Below are 17,207 nucleotides of genomic sequence, written 5' to 3'. Positions count from 1 at the left end.
CAGGTCGCTGTTCTAAATGAGAACTTGTTCTCCACTAGCTGACCCGGTTAAATAAAGGTGAAATAAAATAAAATAAGAAACATTTTTTTATTTTACAGGAAGGGGCTGTAGCTCAGTGGTAGAGCGCCATGCTTTGCATGTATGAGGTCCTGGGTTCAATCCCCAGCTTCTCCATTGAACAGTTTTGCACTGACCCAACTCCTCCTTTCCAGAATGTTGAAATTCTAAGCAGGAAACAGAGATGTGCTAAATAATTTGGTCTTGTAATCTGAACAACGTGCGTTCAATCCCTGTTCGTACATTTATAGAACTGAAGTGGCATGGTTGCCATCTTTTATGGCGTCATTTTCAAAAACTGAAGTTCATGGGTTCGATCCCTGTCTGTACGTGGTTTAAGAATTGCTGCTATCATTTCATTGTAGTTTCAATGGAGTGGTGTATCTAAAAAGTACATTGCTTTGATATTGCATTTTATTTGCAAATTAAATGGGATGGAAGCTCAGAGGGGGAGTGCATGCAAAATGTGTATGAGGTCCTCGGTTCAATCCCAAGATTCTCCACTGAGTTTATTTGTGTGCCAAATTCACATTTACAGAACTACTACTTTCCAGAATGTGTATATATAATTAACAGTGTAGAGTGGCATGGTGGCCAAGTGGTAAGGCGTCGGTCTCGTAAACCGAAGATCATGGGTTCAAATCCCGTCCGTGCCTTTATGAAAGACATCTGATATCATGGACCTGTGCTTCTATTGGAGGACTTTGCAGAAAAAGCAAGTTGTATCAATATTGCAAAACAACTATTTTAGTAAGGGCATGTATCTCTATGGTAGAGCCAGTACTTTACATGTATGCGCTCCAATGTTAATCCCCAACTTCTTTGTTCAGTGTATTTACTTGTTAAATTAGTTTTTGCACAACTCCCACTTTCCAGAATGTTGACATTCTAAGAAGGAAATAGATATGCTAAATCATCTGTTTCTGTAAACTGAAGCACATGGGTTCAATCCTTGTTCGACGTTTATGGAAGATAGCTGATATTATGGAAATGTACATTCATTAGAACAGTGTAAAGAAAAGGTAAATTGTATTGATATGACCACTGCGACCGGAATGCTCTAGTCGGCTGGCCCTCGCTACCTATTCGTCACCAGACCCACAGGCTCCAGGTCATCTATAAGTCTATGCTAGGTAAAGCTCCGCCTTATCTCAGCTCACTGGTCACGATAACAACACCCACCCATAGCACTCGCTCCAGCAGGAATATCTCACTGGTCATCCCCAAAGCCAACACCTATTTTGGCCGCCTTTCCTTCCAGTTCTCTGCTGCCAATGACTGGAACGAATTGCAAAAATCGCTGAAGCTGGACACTTATATTTCCCTCACTAACTTTACACATCAGCTATCTGAGCAGCTAACCGATCGCTGCAGCTGTACATAGCACATCTGTGAATAGCCCACCCAATCTACCTACCTCATCCCCATATTGTTTTTATTTACTTTCTGCTCTTTTGCACACCAGTATTTCTACTTGCACATCATCATCTGCTCATCTATCAATCCAACGTTAATTTGCTAAATTGTAATTACTTCGCTACTATGGCCTATTTATTGCCTTACCTCCTCATTCCATTTGCACACATTGTATATAGACTTTCTTTTTTTCTATTGTGTTATTGACTGTACGCTTGTTTATTCCATTTGTAACTCTGTGTTGTTGTTTGTGTCGCACTGCTCTGCTTTATCTTGGCCAGGTCGCAGTTCTAAATGAGAACTTGTTCTCCACTAGCTGACCTGGTTAAATAAAGGTGAAATAGAATAAAATAAGAAACAGTTTTTTATTTTAAAGGAAGGGGATGTAGCTCAGTGGTAGAGCGCATGCTTTGCATGTATGAGGTCCTGGGTTCAATCCCCAGCTTCTCCATTGAAAAGTTTTGCACTGACCCAACTCCTACTTTCCAGAATGTTGAAATTCTAAGCAGGAAACAGAGATGTGCTAAATAATTTGGTCTTGTAATCTGAACAACATGCGTTCAATCCCTGTTCATACATTTATAGAACTGAAGTGGCATGGTTGCCATCTTTTATGGCGTCATTTTCAAAAACTGAAGTTCATGGGTTCGATCCCTGTCTGTACGTGGTTTAAGAATTGCTGCTATAATTTCATTGTAGTTTCAATGGAGTGGTGTATCTAAAAAGTACATTGCATTGATATTGCATTTTATTTGCAAATTAAATGGGATGGAAGCTCAGAGGGGGAGTGCATGCAAAATGTGTATGAGGTCCTCGGTTCAATCCCAAGATTCTCCACTGAGTTTATTTGTGTGCCAAATTCACATTTACACAACTACTACTTTCCAGAATGTGTATGTATAATTCACAGCTTAGAGTGGCATGGTGGCCAAGTGGTAAGGCGTCGGTCTCGTAAACCGAAGATCATGGGTTCAAATCCCGTCCGTGCCTTTCTGAAAGACATCTGATATCATGGACCTGTGCTTCTGTTGGAGGACTTTGCAGAAAATGCAAGTTGTATCAATATTCCAAAACAACTATTTTAGTAAGGGCATGTATCTCCATGGTAGAGCCAGTACTTTACATGTATGCGGTCCAACGTTAATCCCCAACTTCTTTGTTCAGTGTATTTACTTGTTAAATTAGTTTTTGCACAACTCCCACTTTCCAGAATGTTGACATTCTAAGAAGGAAATAGATATGCTAAATCATCTGTTTCTGTAAACTGAAGCACATGGGTTCAATCCTTGTTCGACGTTTATGGAAGATAGCTGATATTATGGAAATGTACATTCATTAGAACAGTGTAAAGAAAAGGTAAATTGTATTGATATGACCACTGCGACCGGAATGCTCTAGTCGGCTGGCCCTCGCTACCTATTCGTCACCAGACCCACAGGCTCCAGGTCATCTATAAGTCTATGCTAGGTAAAGCTCCGCCTTATCTCAGCTCACTGGTCACGATAACAACACCCACCCATAGCACTCGCTCCAGCAGGAATATCTCACTGGTCATCCCCAAAGCCAACACCTATTTTGGCCGCCTTTCCTTCCAGTTCTCTGCTGCCAATGACTGGAACGAATTGCAAAAATCGCTGAAGCTGGACTCTTATATTTCCCTCACTAACTTTACACATCAGCTATCTGAGCAGCTAACCGATCGCTGCAGCTGTACATAGCACATCTGTAAATAGCCCACCCAATTTACCTACCTCATCCCTATATTGTTTTTATTTACTTTCTGCTCTTTTGCACACCAGTATTTCTACTTGCACATCATCATCTGCTCATCTATCAATCCAACGTTAATTTGCTAAATTGTAATTACTTCGCTACTATGGCCTATTTATTGCCATACCTCCTCATGCCATTTGCACACATTGTATATAGACTTTCTTTTTTCCTATTGTGTTATTGACTGTACGCTTGTTTATTCCATTTGTAACTCTGTTGTTGTTTGTGTCGCACTGCTCTGCTTTATCTTGGCCAGGTCGCAGTTCTAAATGAGAACTTGTTCTCCACCAGCTTACCCGGTTAAATAAAGGTGAAATAAAATAAAATAAGAATTTTTATTTTATTTTACAGAAAGGGTATGTAGCTCACTGGTAGAGCGCATGCTTTGCATGTATGAGGTCCTGGGTTCAATCCCCAGCTTCTCCATTGAAAATGTGTGCACTGACCCAACTCCTACTTTCCAGAATGTTGAAATTCTAGGCAGGAAACAGAGATGTGCTAAATAATTTGGTCTTGTAATCTGAACAACGTGCGTTCAATCCCTGTTCATACATTCATAGAACAGAAGTGGCATGGTTGCCATCTTTTATGGCGTCATTTTCAAAAACTGAAGTTCATGGGTTCGATCCCTGTCTGTACGTGGTTTAAGAATTGCTGCTATCATTTCATTGTAGTTTCAATGGAGTGGTGTATCTAAAAAGTACATTGCATTGATATTGCATTTTATTTGCAAATTAAATGGGATGGAAGCTCAGAGGGGGAGTGCATGCAAAATGTGTATGAGGTCCTCGGTTCAATCCCAAGATTCTCCACTGAGTTTATTTGTGTGCCAAATTCACATTTACACAACTACTACTTTCCAGAATGTGTATATATAATTCACAGCGTAGAGTGGCATGGTGGTTAAGTGGTAAGCCGTCGGTCTCGTAAACCGAAGATCATGGGTTCAAATCCCGTCTGTGCCTTTATGAAAGACATCTGATATCATGGACCTGTGCTTCTATTCGAGGACTTTGAAGAAAAAGCAAGTTGTATCAATATTGCAAAACAACTATTTCAGTAAGGGCATGTATCTCTATGGTAGAGCCAGTACTTTACATGTATGCGCTCCAACGTTAATCCCCAACTTCTTTGTTCAGTGTATTTACTTGTTAAATTAGTTTTTGCACAACTCCCACTTTCCAGAATGTTGACATTCTAAGAAGGAAATAGATATGCTAAATCATCTGTTTCTGTAAACTGAAGCACATGGGTTTAATCCTTGTTCGACGTTTATGGAAGATAGCTGATATTATGGAAATGTACATTCATTAGAACAGTGTAAAGAAAAGGTAAATTGTATTGATATGACCACTGCGACCGGAATGCTCTAGTCGGCTGGCCCTCGCTGCCTATTCGTCACCAGACCCACAGGCTCCAGGTCATCTATAAGTCTATGCTAGGTAAAGCTCCGCCTTATCTCAGCTCACTGGTCACGATAACAACACCCACCCATAGCACTCGCTCCAGCAGGAATATCTCACTGGTCATCCCCAAAGCCAACACCTATTTTGGCCGCCTTTCCTTCCAGTTCTCTGCTGCCAATGACTGGAACGAATTGCAAAAATCGCTGAAGCTGGACACTTATATTTCCCTCACTAACTTTACACATCAGCTATCTGAGCAGCTAACCGATCGCTGCAGCTGTACATAGCACATCTGTAAATAGCCCACCCAATTTACCTACCTCATCCCTATATTGTTTTTATTTACTTTCTGCTCTTTTGCACACCAGTATTTCTACTTGCACATCATCATCTGCTCATCAATCAATCCAACGTTAATTTGCTAAATTGTAATTACTTCGCTACTATGGCCTATTTATTGCCTTACCTCCTCATTCCATTTGCACACATTGTATATAGACTTTCTTTTTTTCTATTGTGTTATTGACTGTACGCTTGTTTATTCCATTGTAACTCTGTGTTGTTGTTTGTGTTGCACTGCTCTGCTTTATCTTGGCCAGGTCGCTGTTCTAAATGAGAACTTGTTCTCCACTAGCTGACCCGGTTAAATAAAGATGAAATAAAATAAAATAAGAAACATTTTTATATTTTACAGGAAGGGGATGTAGCTCAGTGGTAGAGCGCATGCTTTGCATGTATGAGGTCCTGGGTTCAATCCCCAGCTTCTCCATTGAACATTTTTGCACTGACCCAACTCCTCCTTTCCAGAATGTTGAAATTCTAAGCAGGAAACAGAGATGTGCTAAATAATTTGGTTTTGTAATCTGAACAACGTGCTTTCAATCCCTGTTCGTACATTTATAGAACAGAAGTGGCATGGTTGCCATCTTTTATGGCGTCATTTTCAAAAACTGAAGTTCATGGGTTCGATCCCTGTCTGTACGTGGTTTAAGAATTGCTGCTATCATTTCATTGTAGTTTCAATGGAGTGGTGTATCTAAAAAGTACATTGCATTGATATTGCATTTTATTTGCAAATTAAATGGGATGGAAGCTCAGAGGGGGAGTGCATGCAAAATGTGTATGAGGTCCTCGGTTCAATCCCAAGATTCTCCACTGAGTTTATTTGTGTGCCAAATTCACATTTACAGAACTACTACTTTCCAGAATGTGTATATATAATTAACAGTGTAGAGTGGCATGGTGGCCAAGTGGTAAGGCGTCGGTCTCGTAAACCGAAGATCATGGGTTCAAATCCCGTCCGTGCCTTTATGAAAGACATCTGATATCATGGACCTGTGCTTCTATTGGAGGACTTTGCAGAAAAAGCAAGTTGTATCAATATTGCAAAACAACTATTTTAGTAAGGGCATGTATCTCTATGGTAGAGCCAGTACTTTACATGTATGCGCTCCAATGTTAATCCCCAACTTCTTTGTTCAGTGTATTTACTTGTTAAATTAGTTTTTGCACAACTCCCACTTTCCAGAATGTTGACATTCTAAGAAGGAAATAGATATGCTAAATCATCTGTTTCTGTAAACTGAAGCACATGGGTTCAATCCTTGTTCGACGTTTATGGAAGATAGCTGATATTATGGAAATGTACATTCATTAGAACAGTGTAAAGAAAAGGTAAATTGTATTGATATGACCACTGCGACCGGAATGCTCTAGTCGGCTGGCCCTCGCTACCTATTCGTCACCAGACCCACAGGCTCCAGGTCATCTATAAGTCTATGCTAGGTAAAGCTCCGCCTTATCTCAGCTCACTGGTCACGATAACAACACCCACCCATAGCACTCGCTCCAGCAGGAATATCTCACTGGTCATCCCCAAAGCCAACACCTATTTTGGCCGCCTTTCCTTCCAGTTCTCTGCTGCCAATGACTGGAACGAATTGCAAAAATCGCTGAAGCTGGACACTTATATTTCCCTCACTAACTTTACACATCAGCTATCTGAGCAGCTAACCGATCGCTGCAGCTGTACATAGCACATCTGTGAATAGCCCACCCAATCTACCTACCTCATCCCCATATTGTTTTTATTTACTTTCTGCTCTTTTGCACACCAGTATTTCTACTTGCACATCATCATCTGCTCATCTATCAATCCAACGTTAATTTGCTAAATTGTAATTACTTCGCTACTATGGCCTATTTATTGCCTTACCTCCTCATTCCATTTGCACACATTGTATATAGACTTTCTTTTTTTCTATTGTGTTATTGACTGTACGCTTGTTTATTCCATTTGTAACTCTGTGTTGTTGTTTGTGTCGCACTGCTCTGCTTTATCTTGGCCAGGTCGCAGTTCTAAATGAGAACTTGTTCTCCACTAGCTGACCTGGTTAAATAAAGGTGAAATAGAATAAAATAAGAAACAGTTTTTTATTTTAAAGGAAGGGGATGTAGCTCAGTGGTAGAGCGCATGCTTTGCATGTATGAGGTCCTGGGTTCAATCCCCAGCTTCTCCATTGAAAAGTTTTGCACTGACCCAACTCCTACTTTCCAGAATGTTGAAATTCTAAGCAGGAAACAGAGATGTGCTAAATAATTTGGTCTTGTAATCTGAACAACATGCGTTCAATCCCTGTTCATACATTTATAGAACTGAAGTGGCATGGTTGCCATCTTTTATGGCGTCATTTTCAAAAACTGAAGTTCATGGGTTCGATCCCTGTCTGTACGTGGTTTAAGAATTGCTGCTATAATTTCATTGTAGTTTCAATGGAGTGGTGTATCTAAAAAGTACATTGCATTGATATTGCATTTTATTTGCAAATTAAATGGGATGGAAGCTCAGAGGGGGAGTGCATGCAAAATGTGTATGAGGTCCTCGGTTCAATCCCAAGATTCTCCACTGAGTTTATTTGTGTGCCAAATTCACATTTACACAACTACTACTTTCCAGAATGTGTATGTATAATTCACACCTTAGAGTGGCATGGTGGCCAAGTGGTAAGGCGTCGGTCTCGTAAACCGAAGATCATGGGTTCAAATCCCGTCCGTGCCTTTCTGAAAGACATCTGATATCATGGACCTGTGCTTCTGTTGGAGGACTTTGCAGAAAACGCAAGTTGTATCAATATTCCAAAACAACTATTTCAGTAAGGGCATGTATCTCTATGGTAGAGCCAGTACTTTACATGTATGCGGTCCAACGTTAATCCCCAACTTCTTTGTTCAGTGTATTTACTTGTTAAATTAGTTTTTGCACAACTCCCACTTTCCAGAATGTTGACATTCTAAGAAGGAAATAGATATGCTAAATCATCTGTTTCTGTAAACTGAAGCACATGGGTTCAATCCTTGTTCGACGTTTATGGAAGATAGCTGATATTATGGAAATGTACATTCATTAGAACAGTGTAAAGAAAAGGTAAATTGTATTGATATGACCACTGCGACCGGAATGCTCTAGTCGGCTGGCCCTCGCTACCTATTCGTCACCAGACCCACAGGCTCCAGGTCATCTATAAGTCTATGCTAGGTAAAGCTCCGCCTTATCTCAGCTCACTGGTCACGATAACAACACCCACCCATAGCACTCGCTCCAGCAGGAATATCTCACTGGTCATCCCCAAAGCCAACACCTATTTTGGCCGCCTTTCCTTCCAGTTCTCTGCTGCCAATGACTGGAACGAATTGCAAAAATCGCTGAAGCTGGACACTTATATTTCCCTCACTAACTTTACACATCAGCTATCTGAGCTGCTAACCGATCGCTGCAGCTGTACATAGCACATCTGTCAATAGCCCACCCAATTTACCTACCTCATCCCTATATTGTTTTTATTTACTTTCTGCTCTTTTGCACACCAGTATTTCTACTTGCACATCATCATCTGCTCATCTATCAATCCAACGTTAATTTGCTAAATTGTAATTACTTCGCTACTATGGCCTATTTATTGCCTTACCTCCTCATTCCATTTGCACACATTGTATATAGACTTTCTTTTTTTCTATTGTGTTATTGACTGTACGCTTGTTTATTCCATTTGTAACTCTGTGTTGTTGTTTGTGTCGCACTGCTCTGCTTTATCTTGGCCAGGTCGCAGTTCTAAATGAGAACTTGTTCTCCACTAGCTGACCCGGTTAAATAAAGATGAAATAAAATAAGAAACATTTTTTTATTTTACAGGAAGGGGATGTAGCTCAGTGGTAGAGCGCATGCTTTGCATGTATGAGGTCCTGGGTTCAATCCCCAGCTTCTCCATTGAACATTTTTGCACTGACCCAACTCCTACTTTCCAGAATGTTGAAATTCTAAGCAGGAAACAGAGATGTGCTAAATAATTTGGTTTTGTAATCTGAACAACGTGCGTTCAATCCCTGTTCGTACATTTATAGAACAGAAGTGGCATGGTTGCCATCTTTTATGGCGTCATTTTCAAAAACTGAAGTTCATGGGTTCGATCCCTGTCTGTACGTGGTTTAAGAATTGCTGCTATCATTTCATTGTAGTTTCAATGGAGTGGTGTATCTAAAAAGTACATTGCATTGATATTGCATTTTATTTGCAAATTAAATGGGATGGAAGCTCAGAGGGGGAGTGCATGCAAAATGTGTATGAGGTCCTCGGTTCAATCCCATGATTCTCCACTGAGTTTATTTGTGTGCCAAATTCACATTTACACAACTACTACTTTCCAGAATGTGTATATATAATTCACAGCTTAGAGTGGCATGGTGGCCAAGTGGTAAGGCGTCGGTCTCGTAAACCGAAGATCATGGGTTCAAATCCTGTCCGTGCCTTTATGAAAGAAATCTGATATCATGGACCTGTGCTTCTATTGGAGGACTTTGCAGAAAAAGCAAGTTGTATCAATATTGCAAAACAACTATTTTAGTAAGGGCATGTATCTCTATGGTAGAGCCAGTACTTTACATGTATGCGGTCCAACGTTAATCCCCAACTTCTTTGTTCAGTGTATTTACTTGTTAAATTAGTTTTTGCACAACTCCCACTTTCCAGAATGTTGACATTCTAAGAAGGAAATAGATATGCTAAATCATCTGTTTCTGTAAACTGAAGCACATGGGTTCAATCCTTGTTCGACGTTTATGGAAGATAGCTGATATTATGGAAATGTACATTCATTAGAACAGTGTAAAGAAAAGGTAAATTGTATTGATATGACCACTGCGACCGGAATGCTCTAGTCGGCTGGCCCTCGCTACCTATTCGTCACCAGACCCACAGGCTCCAGGTCATCTATAAGTCTATGCTAGGTAAAGCTCCGCCTTATCTCAGCTCACTGGTCACGATAACAACACCCACCCATAGCACTCGCTCCAGCAGGAATATCTCACTGGTCATCCCCAAAGCCAACACCTATTTTGGCCGCCTTTCCTTCCAGTTCTCTGCTGCCAATGACTGGAACGAATTGCAAAAATCGCTGAAGCTGGACACTTATATTTCCCTCACTAACTTTACACATCAGCTATCTGAGCAGCTAACCGATCGCTGCAGCTGTACATAGCACATCTGTAAATAGCCCACCCAATTTACCTACCTCATCCCTATATTGTTTTTATTTACTTTCTGCTCTTTTGCACACCAGTATTTCTACTTGCACATCATCATCTGCTCATCTATCAATCCAACGTTAATTTGCTAAATTGTAATTACTTCGCTACTATGGCCTATTTATTGCCTTACCTCCTCATTCCATTTGCACACATTGTATATAGACTTTCTTTTTTTCTATTGTGTTATTGACTGTACGCTTGTTTATTCCATTTGTAACTCTGTGTTGTTGTTTGTGTCGCACTGCTCTGCTTTATCTTGGCCAGGTCGCAGTTCTAAATGAGAACTTGTTCTCCACTAGCTGACCCGGTTAAATAAAGATGAAATAAAATAAAATAAGAAACATTTTTATATTTTACAGGAAGGGGATGTAGCTCAGTGGTAGAGCGCATGCTTTGCATGTATGAGGTCCTGGGTTCAATCCCCAGCTTCTCCATTGAACATTTTTGCACTGACCCAACTCCTCCTTTCCAGAATGTTGAAATTCTAAGCAGGAAACAGAGATGTGCTAAATAATTTGGTTTTGTAATCTGAACAACGTGCGTTCAATCCCTGTTCGTACATTTATAGAACAGAAGTGGCATGGTTGCCATCTTTTATGGCGTCATTTTCAAAAACTGAAGTTCATGGGTTCGATCCCTGTCTGTACGTGGTTTAAGAATTGCTGCTATCATTTCATTGTAGTTTCAATGGAGTGGTGTATCTAAAAAGTACATTGCATTGATATTGCATTTTATTTGCAAATTAAATGGGATGGAAGCTCAGAGGGGGAGTGCATGCAAAATGTGTATGAGGTCCTCGGTTCAATCCCAAGATTCTCCACTGAGTTTATTTGTGTGCCAAATTCACATTTACAGAACTACTACTTTCCAGAATGTGTATATATAATTAACAGTGTAGAGTGGCATGGTGGCCAAGTGGTAAGGCGTCGGTCTCGTAAACCGAAGATCATGGGTTCAAATCCTGTCCGTGCCTTTATGAAAGACATCTGATATCATGGACCTGTGCTTCTATTGGAGGACTTTGCAGAAAAAGCAAGTTGTATCAATATTGCAAAACAACTATTTTAGTAAGGGCATGTATCTCTATGGTAGAGCCAGTACTTTACATGTATGCGCTCCAATGTTAATCGCCAACTTCTTTGTTCAGTGTATTTACTTGTTAAATTAGTTTTTGCACAACTCCCACTTTCCAGAATGTTGACATTCTAAGAAGGAAATAGATATGCTAAATCATCTGTTTCTGTAAACTGAAGCACATGGGTTCAATCCTTGTTCGACGTTTATGGAAGATAGCTGATATTATGGAAATGTACTTTCATTAGAACAGTGTAAAGAAAAGGTAAATTGTATTGATATGACCACTGCGACCGGTATGCTCTAGTCGGCTGGCCCTCGCTACCTATTCGTCACCAGACCCACAGGCTCCAGGTCATCTATAAGTCTATGCTAGGTAAAGCTCAACCTTATCTCAGCTCACTGGTCACGATAACAACACCCACCCATAGCACTCGCTCCAGCAGGAATATCTCACTGGTCATCCCCAAAGCCAACACCTATTTTGGCTGCCTTTCCTTCCAGTTCTCTGCTGCCAATGACTGGAACGAATTGCAAAAATCGCTGAAGCTGGACACTTATATTTCCCTCACTAACTTTACACATCAGCTATCTGAGCAGCTAACCGATCGCTGCAGCTGTACATAGCACATCTGTGAATAGCCCACCCAATCTACCTACCTCATCCCCATATTGTTTTTATTTACTTTCTGCTCTTTTGCACACCAGTATTTCTACTTGCACATCATCATCTGCTCATCTATCAATCCAACGTTAATTTGCTAAATTGTAATTACTTCGCTACTATGGCCTATTTATTGCCTTACCTCCTCATTCCATTTGCACACATTGTATATAGACTTTCTTTTTTTCTATTGTGTTATTGACTGTACGCTTGTTTATTCCATTTGTAACTCTGTGTTGTTGTTTGTGTCGCACTGCTCTGCTTTATCTTGGCCAGGTCGCAGTTCTAAATGAGAACTTGTTCTCCACTAGCTGACCCGGTTAAATAAAGATGAAATAAAATAAAATAAGAAACATTTTTATATTTTACAGGAAGGGGATGTAGCTCAGTGGTAGAGCGCATGCTTTGCATGTATGAGGTCCTGGGTTCAATCCCCAGCTTCTCCATTGAACATTTTTGCACTGACCCAACTCCTCCTTTCCAGAATGTTGAAATTCTAAGCAGGAAACAGAGATGTGCTAAATAATTTGGTTTTGTAATCTGAACAACGTGCGTTCAATCCCTGTTCGTACATTTATAGAACAGAAGTGGCATGGTTGCCATCTTTTATGGCGTCATTTTCAAAAACTGAAGTTCATGGGTTCGATCCCTGTCTGTACGTGGTTTAAGAATTGCTGCTATCATTTCATTGTAGTTTCAATGGAGTGGTGTATCTAAAAAGTACATTGCATTGATATTGCATTTTATTTGCAAATTAAATGGGATGGAAGCTCAGAGGGGGAGTGCATGCAAAATGTGTATGAGGTCCTCGGTTCAATCCCAAGATTCTCCACTGAGTTTATTTGTGTGCCAAATTCACATTTACAGAACTACTACTTTCCAGAATGTGTATATATAATTAACAGTGTAGAGTGGCATGGTGGCCAAGTGGTAAGGCGTCGGTCTCGTAAACCGAAGATCATGGGTTCAAATCCTGTCCGTGCCTTTATGAAAGACATCTGATATCATGGACCTGTGCTTCTATTGGAGGACTTTGCAGAAAAAGCAAGTTGTATCAATATTGCAAAACAACTATTTTAGTAAGGGCATGTATCTCTATGGTAGAGCCAGTACTTTACATGTATGCGCTCCAATGTTAATCGCCAACTTCTTTGTTCAGTGTATTTACTTGTTAAATTAGTTTTTGCACAACTCCCACTTTCCAGAATGTTGACATTCTAAGAAGGAAATAGATATGCTAAATCATCTGTTTCTGTAAACTGAAGCACATGGGTTCAATCCTTGTTCGACGTTTATGGAAGATAGCTGATATTATGGAAATGTACTTTCATTAGAACAGTGTAAAGAAAAGGTAAATTGTATTGATATGACCACTGCGACCGGTATGCTCTAGTCGGCTGGCCCTCGCTACCTATTCGTCACCAGACCCACAGGCTCCAGGTCATCTATAAGTCTATGCTAGGTAAAGCTCAACCTTATCTCAGCTCACTGGTCACGATAACAACACCCACCCATAGCACTCGCTCCAGCAGGAATATCTCACTGGTCATCCCCAAAGCCAACACCTATTTTGGCTGCCTTTCCTTCCAGTTCTCTGCTGCCAATGACTGGAACGAATTGCAAAAATCGCTGAAGCTGGACACTTATATTTCCCTCACTAACTTTACACATCAGCTATCTGAGCAGCTAACCGATCGCTGCAGCTGTACATAGCACATCTGTAAATAGCCCACCCAATTTACCTACCTCATCCCTATATTGTTTTTATTTACTTTCTGCTCTTTTGCACACCAGTATTTCTACTTGCACATCATCATCTGCTCATCTATCAATCCAACGTTAATTTGCTAAATTGTAATTACTTCGCTACTATGGCCTATTTATTGCCTTACCTCCTCATTCCATTTGCACACATTGTATATAGACTTTCTTTTTTTCTATTGTGTTATTGACTGTACGCTTGTTTATTCCATTTGTAACTCTGTGTTGTTGTTTGTGTCGCACTGCTCTGCTTTATCTTGGCCAGGTCGCAGTTCTAAATGAGAACTTGTTCTCCACTAGCTGACCTGGTTAAAAAAAGGTGAAATAAAATAAAATAAGAAACATTTTTTTTATTTTTAAAGGAAGGGGCTGTAGCTCAGTGGTAGAGCGCATGCTTTGCATGTATGAGGTCCTGGGTTCAATCCCCAGCTTCTCCATTGAAAAGTTTTGCACTGACCCAACTCCTACTTTCCAGAATGTTGAAATTCTAAGCAGGAAACAGAGATGTGCTAAATAATTTGGTCTTGTAATCTGAACAACGTGCGTTCAATCCCTGTTCATACATTTATAGAACTGAAGTGGCATGGTTGCCATCTTTTATGGCGTCATTTTCAAAAACTGAAGTTCATGGGTTCGATCCCTGTCTGTACGTGGTTTAAGAATTGCTGCTATCATTTCATTGTAGTTTCAATGGAGTGGTGTATCTAAAAAGTACATTGCATTGATATTGCATTTTATTTGCAAATTAAATGGGATGGAAGCTCAGAGGGGGAGTGCATGCAAAATGTGTATGAGGTCCTCGGTTCAATCCCAAGATTCTCCACTGAGTTTATTTGTGTGCCAAATTCACATTTACACAACTACTACTTTCCAGAATGTGTATGTATAATTCACAGCTTAGAGTGGCATGGTGGCCAAGTGGTAAGGCGTCGGTCTCGTAAACCGAAGATCATGGGTTCAAATCCCGTCCGTGCCTTTCTGAAAGACATCTGATATCATGGACCTGTGCTTCTGTTGGAGGACTTTGCAGAAAACGCAAGTTGTATCAATACTCCAAAACAGCTATTTTAGTAAGGGCATGTATCTCTATGGTAGAGCCAGTACTTTACATGTATGCGGTCCAACGTTAATCCCCAACTTCTTTGTTCAGTGTATTTACTTGTTAAATTAGTTTTTGCACAACTCCCACTTTCCAGAATGTTGACATTCTAAGAAGGAAATAGATATGCTAAATCATCTGTTTCTGTAAACTGAAGCACATGGGTTCAATCCTTGTTCGACGTTTATGGAAGATAGCTGATATTATGGAAATGTACATTCATTAGAACAGTGTAAAGAAAAGGTAAATTGTATTGATATGACCACTGCGACCGGAATGCTCTAGTCGGCTGGCCCTCGCTACCTATTCGTCACCAGACCCACAGGCTCCAGGTCATCTATAAGTCTATGCTAGGTAAAGCTCCGCCTTATCTCAGCTCACTGGTCACGATAACAACACCCACCCATAGCACTCGCTCCAGCAGGAATATCTCACTGGTCATCCCCAAAGCCAACACCTATTTTGGCCGCCTTTCCTTCCAGTTCTCTGCTGCCAATGACTGGAACGAATTGCAAAAATCGCTGAAGCTGGACACTTATATTTCCCTCACTAACTTTACACATCAGCTATCTGAGCTGCTAACCGATCGCTGCAGCTGTACATAGCACATCTGTAAATAGCCCACCCAATTTACCTACCTCATCCCTATATTGTTTTTATTTACTTTCTGCTCTTTTGCACACCAGTATTTCTACTTGCACATCATCATCTGCTCATCTATCAATCCAACGTTAATTTGCTAAATTGTAATTACTTCGCTACTATGGCCTATTTATTGCCTTACCTCCTCATTCCATTTGCACACATTGTATATAGACTTTCTTTTTTTCTATTGTGTTATTGACTGTACGCTTGTTTATTCCATTTGTAACTCTGTGTTGTTGTTTGTGTCGCACTGCTCTGCTTTATCTTGGCCAGGTCGCAGTTCTAAATGAGAACTTGTTCTCCACTAGCTGACCTGGTTAAAAAAAGGTGAAATAAAATAAAATAAGAAACGTTTTTTTATTTTTAAAGGAAGGGGCTGTAGCTCAGTGGTAGAGCGCATGCTTTGCATGTATGAGGTCCTGGGTTCAATCCCCAGCTTCTCCATTGAAAAGTTTTGCACTGACCCAACTCCTACTTTCCAGAATGTTGAAATTCTAAGCAGGAAACAGAGATGTGCTAAATAATTTGGTCTTGTAATCTGAACAACGTGCGTTCAATCCCTGTTCATACATTTATAGAACTGAAGTGGCATGGTTGCCATCTTTTATGGCGTCATTTTCAAAAACTGAAGTTCATGGGTTCGATCCCTGTCTGTACGTGGTTTAAGAATTGCTGCTATCATTTCATTGTAGTTTCAATGGAGTGGTGTATCTAAAAAGTACATTGCATTGATATTGCATTTTATTTGCAAATTAAATGGGATGGAAGCTCAGAGGGGGAGTGCATGCAAAATGTGTATGAGGTCCTCGGTTCAATCCCAAGATTCTCCACTGAGTTTATTTGTGTGCCAAATTCACATTTACACAACTACTACTTTCCAGAATGTGTATGTATAATTCACAGCTTAGAGTGGCATGGTGGCCAAGTGGTAAGGCGTCGGTCTCGTAAACCGAAGATCATGGGTTCAAATCCCGTCCGTGCCTTTCTGAAAGACATCTGATATCATGGACCTGTGCTTCTGTTGGAGGACTTTGCAGAAAACGCAAGTTGTATCAATACTCCAAAACAGCTATTTTAGTAAGGGCATGTATCTCTATGGTAGAGCCAGTACTTTACATGTATGCGGTCCAACGTTAATCCCCAACTTCTTTGTTCAGTGTATTTACTTGTTAAATTAGTTTTTGCACAACTCCCACTTTCCAGAATGTTGACATTCTAAGAAGGAAATAGATATGCTAAATCATCTGTTTCTGTAAACTGAAGCACATGGGTTCAATCCTTGTTCGACGTTTATGGAAGATAGCTGATATTATGGAAATGTACATTCATTAGAACAGTGTAAAGAAAAGGTAAATTGTATTGATATGACCACTGCGACCGGAATGCTCTAGTCGGCTGGCCCTCGCTACCTATTCGTCACCAGACCCACAGGCTCCAGGTCATCTATAAGTCTATGCTAGGTAAAGCTCCGCCTTATCTCAGCTCACTGGTCACGATAACAACACCCACCCATAGCACTCGCTCCAGCAGGAATATCTCACTGGTCATCCCCAAAGCCAACACCTATTTTGGCCGCCTTTCCTTCCAGTTCTCTGCTGCCAATGACTGGAACGAATTGCAAAAATCGCTGAAGCTGGACACTTATATTTCCCTCACTAACTTTACACATCAGCTATCTGAGCTGCTAACCGATCGCTGCAGCTGTACATAGCACATCTGTAAATAGCCCACC

At 40.5% G+C, this 17,207-nt stretch overlaps 16 non-coding genes across 16 annotated transcripts; all 16 read left to right on the top strand.

Annotated features, from left to right (window-relative positions):
- The first annotated feature begins 641 nt into the window (after positions 1–641).
- Positions 642–713, top strand: trnat-cgu (transfer RNA threonine (anticodon CGU)). The gene has a single exon. It is a non-coding gene; the product is annotated as a tRNA-Thr (tRNA).
- Positions 714–1,852: 1,139 nt separating this feature from the next.
- On the top strand, positions 1,853–1,924 carry trnaa-ugc (transfer RNA alanine (anticodon UGC)). Its single transcript has one exon. It is a non-coding gene; the product is annotated as a tRNA-Ala (tRNA).
- Positions 1,925–2,391: 467 nt separating this feature from the next.
- On the top strand, positions 2,392–2,463 carry trnat-cgu (transfer RNA threonine (anticodon CGU)). Its single transcript has one exon. It is a non-coding gene; the product is annotated as a tRNA-Thr (tRNA).
- Positions 2,464–4,139: 1,676 nt separating this feature from the next.
- On the top strand, positions 4,140–4,211 carry trnat-cgu (transfer RNA threonine (anticodon CGU)). The gene has a single exon. It is a non-coding gene; the product is annotated as a tRNA-Thr (tRNA).
- Positions 4,212–5,349: 1,138 nt separating this feature from the next.
- Positions 5,350–5,421, top strand: trnaa-ugc (transfer RNA alanine (anticodon UGC)). The gene has a single exon. It is a non-coding gene; the product is annotated as a tRNA-Ala (tRNA).
- A 467-nt stretch (positions 5,422–5,888) lies between these two features.
- trnat-cgu (transfer RNA threonine (anticodon CGU)) lies at positions 5,889–5,960 on the top strand. The gene has a single exon. It is a non-coding gene; the product is annotated as a tRNA-Thr (tRNA).
- Positions 5,961–7,099: 1,139 nt separating this feature from the next.
- Positions 7,100–7,171, top strand: trnaa-ugc (transfer RNA alanine (anticodon UGC)). The gene has a single exon. It is a non-coding gene; the product is annotated as a tRNA-Ala (tRNA).
- A 467-nt stretch (positions 7,172–7,638) lies between these two features.
- Positions 7,639–7,710, top strand: trnat-cgu (transfer RNA threonine (anticodon CGU)). The gene has a single exon. It is a non-coding gene; the product is annotated as a tRNA-Thr (tRNA).
- Positions 7,711–8,844: 1,134 nt separating this feature from the next.
- On the top strand, positions 8,845–8,916 carry trnaa-ugc (transfer RNA alanine (anticodon UGC)). The gene has a single exon. It is a non-coding gene; the product is annotated as a tRNA-Ala (tRNA).
- Positions 8,917–9,383: 467 nt separating this feature from the next.
- Positions 9,384–9,455, top strand: trnat-cgu (transfer RNA threonine (anticodon CGU)). Its single transcript has one exon. It is a non-coding gene; the product is annotated as a tRNA-Thr (tRNA).
- A 1,139-nt stretch (positions 9,456–10,594) lies between these two features.
- Positions 10,595–10,666, top strand: trnaa-ugc (transfer RNA alanine (anticodon UGC)). Its single transcript has one exon. It is a non-coding gene; the product is annotated as a tRNA-Ala (tRNA).
- A 467-nt stretch (positions 10,667–11,133) lies between these two features.
- Positions 11,134–11,205, top strand: trnat-cgu (transfer RNA threonine (anticodon CGU)). Its single transcript has one exon. It is a non-coding gene; the product is annotated as a tRNA-Thr (tRNA).
- A 1,139-nt stretch (positions 11,206–12,344) lies between these two features.
- On the top strand, positions 12,345–12,416 carry trnaa-ugc (transfer RNA alanine (anticodon UGC)). The gene has a single exon. It is a non-coding gene; the product is annotated as a tRNA-Ala (tRNA).
- Positions 12,417–12,883: 467 nt separating this feature from the next.
- trnat-cgu (transfer RNA threonine (anticodon CGU)) lies at positions 12,884–12,955 on the top strand. The gene has a single exon. It is a non-coding gene; the product is annotated as a tRNA-Thr (tRNA).
- Positions 12,956–14,635: 1,680 nt separating this feature from the next.
- Positions 14,636–14,707, top strand: trnat-cgu (transfer RNA threonine (anticodon CGU)). Its single transcript has one exon. It is a non-coding gene; the product is annotated as a tRNA-Thr (tRNA).
- Positions 14,708–16,386: 1,679 nt separating this feature from the next.
- Positions 16,387–16,458, top strand: trnat-cgu (transfer RNA threonine (anticodon CGU)). The gene has a single exon. It is a non-coding gene; the product is annotated as a tRNA-Thr (tRNA).
- Positions 16,459–17,207: the final 749 nt, after the last annotated feature.

This window comes from Salmo salar, unplaced genomic scaffold (genome assembly GCF_965601325.2).
Source record: "Salmo salar unplaced genomic scaffold, fSalSal1 ptg000135l, whole genome shotgun sequence".
Classification (NCBI taxonomy): Eukaryota; Metazoa; Chordata; class Actinopteri; order Salmoniformes; family Salmonidae; genus Salmo; species Salmo salar.
Note: the sequence above shows the minus strand (reverse complement) of the source record. Positions and strands in the feature narration are given on the sequence as shown.